We start from the raw sequence: 4084 nt of genomic DNA, 5'->3' as shown, positions 1-4084 counted from the left end.
TTTCAGGAAGTGCTGAGCTAGTTCAATAACAGCCCTTAGATGGAGCGTTTCCTGTTTTCTTTCTTGTCTGTGATTAGATACTACCTCGTATTATGACTGTGTGGAAGACGAGTAGGACTAAGAGTAATGAGGATTACTGGTAAGTAATCAGGGCATTATGCAGCACTCTTCATCCTTGTGACAGGGCACAAGGAATGGGGGCGGACCTCCCATACCCCGGGGGCACTGCTCACGGTGCCACAGGGGAATAACAGCCCATACGTCAGGACGGCTTCCAAACACAGTGGGAGGAGACTGAAATACCCAGAAGATGCTGGGAAGAGACAGAAATGACAAGGAGGAGGATGACGAGGACAAGGGCGATGACGAAGGAACCCAGAGCGTAGAAACCGAGGAGGAAACGCCAGACAGTGAACCCAAGGAGAAGAGACCAGAAAACGGACGACGCAGAACACCGAGGAGGAAACCGCCTCGAGACGACTGAGAGGGAGAGCGACATATGCAGAAGCCGGCACCTTTCCAGGAGGAACGTGGCCCAACCAGGTATGTGAACCGAACCGGGGAAGGGGATATAATTAGTAGCGGGGAGGGAAAAGAAGATCACGGAAGCAGGAAGAACTGTTTTGGCACCACAGGGATGTGTACCTTACAGAGCACTAAACAATAAAGGAAAATAAAAGCACAAGGTGACGGGAAACGGGTGGTGCACTGTTAGAAAATACATTTTTATAATAGAAAAGGAGAAAAAAAACAAAAAGGGAACACTGATTAAACAGAGCAACAGGTCTAGCAGCAAAGGAAGTAAAACTAGGAATTAACCAAGGCACTAATCACTAAAGAAAAGGGGCACAGGGAAGGACAATGGAAATCGTAAGAAAACGAAATAGTCTGAAAGAGAAGAAATAGAAAAAAGATTTCCCCTATACTTACCTATTAAATAGGACTTCTTATTTTTCTCTCCCTCTCCTGATATGGATGACCTGGTGGAGCCCTGGAATTCCTCAACCTGAAACAAAAAGAGAAGATATATGAAGAACTTGGAAGAAGGAAAAGAAGGAAACATCCTAAAGACGTACAGCCAGAGTAGAGAAGAATTTAAAGAGAAATTAATTAAAGAAGAAAATAAAAAGCCTTAAACAAGTGTTCTGCCTATTAACTTGTGTAACTATTTTACTTACATGTCACAATCCTGCTTGGTAAGTCTTTGGCTGGTCCCCCAGGGATCCTGTCCCTCCATCTTCATGCAAATCAGCTCTTCTCCCGTTTGCCACAGCTTTAAGGAAATGAGGGGGTCACTGACACTCCACTAGGCAGCCCGCATTCTCTGCCTCATCCGGAATATACAGAGAATACGAAAAGCCTAGAATGCCATAATCAGATATTGTGTTAGCCTAAACAGACATGCCCACATTAACCCTGCCTGCAAGGCCTTGCCTTGTCTTCTGGTTGCAAGAAGTGTATTCTCCAAATGCCTCTGGATTGCCCATAAGGCAACCCGGTGCACTGAACACATTTGCTTGGATTTCAAAGTTTACACCTAAAGAAGGAACCTCATATCAAGAGCAGTTAAACTACCAACCATCCCGCCTATCAGTACAAAGTTACACACTATGGAAGATATCTATTGATTCTCGTCATGGATCAGCAACTCAGTGAGTGGGTGTGTGAAATGCTACTCCAGATTGCATGGACCACATGCCTTCTGGTTGAGACCATAACACCATGGAAAGTCCCTGCTAACAATGTAACTGGATGAACCAAAAACAGTGGACAGCTTTACCACATATTTCCACAACCCTGCATGGTACAAATCATGGCTCCAAAATGTGGGCACAACAAACACCATCAGCAGCAACCTTCACACAGATGCAAAAAGTGCCTCTGTGTGCTGCTGTGTCTTGCCCTACATCAACCCGCATTATTTATGCCCCACTTTGAATGTTCACACTGTGCTTCTGTGGGTGGCCCTACACCAACCCGCATTATTGATGCTCCACTGCTGGTGCGCTCACTCCACACTTCCTCCTCACCTACAAACCACATACATGTCTGACTGCAAGCAGCAGCCTTTCAACCATGTCCATGAGGAGTGCCCAAGAAACCTATTTACGCCAAACTGCTCCAGGGACCTCCCAGGGATAGGACATGCTGTGCACATGATGGACATGAGGTAGCTGCTTACTCAACAATCTGGAAAGCTCTTTGGGACTCACATGGATAGCACTCCATAATTAATCATGTTATATCAAGAATGACTGTTATTGATTAGTTTAATACAATATTGTGATTGAGGTTTTGATCAGGTGTTGACAGTCTGGGAAGAAAAGAGTCTGAAAAGGTCGAAAGTGAATAAAGAAGCAACATTATTTTTTTCTCAAGAGCTGAATCACTAGAGGGGAACTGTTCTCTCTCTGGAAACTATGAGTTACATATAGTGCCAACAGCAATGCTGTAGAGACAGAGGGGGCACTGTCAGCATTCGTGTCCCCAGGACCCAGTTATTGGAATTACTCAGGGTTCAGATACATCCAAAAGAGGTCAGTGTGAATGTACACCCCGTGCCCCACGGTCACCCCTGCACAAGATGATGCTCACTCATGTGGCCACTCATCTTCAGGGTGATGGTTGTGACATAGGCATGGGTCATGATCTTCTGGTAGGGGCCTGACCCCCTGACATCACTAGCAAAATAATACAACCCAGGACCCTTAGCTCAGACTCTAGAGCCCGAGACATTTAATCCCAGATGGTAGGAGTATAATGGGGTGAACACACTATGCACCCGTTACAGCACTAACAGCTGGTAGGAGTCAAGCGCCCATTGTGCTAGCTCAGATTGTACCTAGGTGCTTAACACCAGGTTTAGCCTTGTGGTAACTACTCATACTAAAGGTAAAAACAGGGACAATGGCGTGCAAAATAAGCACGCCACACATTTTTTTGTTACAACCAATTTTTAAAGCTAGACTCCTATACATGTGTGTGTATATATGTATGAGTATGTATGTATATATATATATATGTATATGTATATGTGTATATGCATAAATATGTGTAAATGTATGTACATGTGTATATATTCAAGTTAGGTTCTGAATTTACTTGCGCAAAACAAGAGAAAATCACCAGTTCAAGTAACTATAACTCACGTCCCTGCCATGCAGTTTTTTCTTCAATAGTTTAACTTCTAATGTTTCATTGATATTTTTATTGACGTTATATAAGAGTGGTCATGAGTGTTGTAATATCTGGGGTAATTAGCAGTGCATGGTGAGGGCGTGAGTTGTAGTTACCTTAGATGGTGAGTTCTATTTACTTGAAATACCTTTAACTGCTCTGTAACCCAGTGGTTTTCAAACTTTGTAATGCAGCCCCCCGCCTCCCCAGGAAGAAAAATAATCATTGGACCTCTCAGAATTTTTCACAATTACTCTATTAATTTAGGAATGTTTAAATATGTCTAGACTTATTTAAACATTGCAGTTAAGTTCTGTTACCTCTTTAAAACTGCAATACTTTTTTTTCTGCTTAAAACAAAGCACTGTTATCTGCCTAATGCTTCTTATGGCCACAGCCTGGTGCCCCCCCTGGGTTCACTTGAGGCCCCCCTGGGGCGGGGGGGGGGGAATACCCCAGTTTGAAGACCCCTGCTGTGACCTTTGTGTTTTTATGTGATTTTCTAAGGGTTTTTTTATTCTGTTTCCCAACTATAATGTCCCTGTAATCCTTGTTTTTTTCTGTGAATTTCTATGTTTTTTAAACATTTTTTAACATAAAGTAATTTTCATTACTACACGATACACCAACCACCGCCTGTGGCCATTCCTTACAGCCAACCCCCCTTATCACCCAACCCCATGCTGCGCATGGCCTTTGGCCATGCGCAGCAGGAGTTAGCTGTTTGACAGCTCTCATTTGCTGGAACTGGAGTGTTTGCTCTGACTTGGTGGTAGCTGTCAAAGGTCCCGCCAAGTCAGAGCAAAGAGCTATGTCCAGGGGGTGGGCACTCCGGGACACAGTGGAGCCAGCCGTGGGGTGGTGGCATTCCCCAGGGCCATCTATGGCTGTATGAGAGGGGCCATCT

The 4084-nt window shown here is 44.3% G+C and overlaps 1 long non-coding RNA gene across 1 annotated transcript; it reads left to right on the top strand.

Moving 5' to 3' along the window:
- Positions 1-294: 294 nt before the first annotated feature.
- LOC138274767 (uncharacterized) lies at positions 295-1142 on the top strand. The gene is made up of 2 exons (XR_011200393.1): positions 295-543; positions 942-1142. It is a non-coding gene; the product is annotated as an uncharacterized lncRNA (long non-coding RNA).
- Positions 1143-4084: the final 2942 nt, after the last annotated feature.

The sequence above is a fragment of the Pleurodeles waltl genome, chromosome 2_2, assembly GCF_031143425.1.
Source record: "Pleurodeles waltl isolate 20211129_DDA chromosome 2_2, aPleWal1.hap1.20221129, whole genome shotgun sequence".
Classification (NCBI taxonomy): domain Eukaryota; kingdom Metazoa; phylum Chordata; class Amphibia; order Caudata; family Salamandridae; genus Pleurodeles; species Pleurodeles waltl.
The sequence above is the reverse complement of the archived record's forward strand: the minus strand, read 5'-3'. Positions and strand labels throughout refer to the sequence as shown.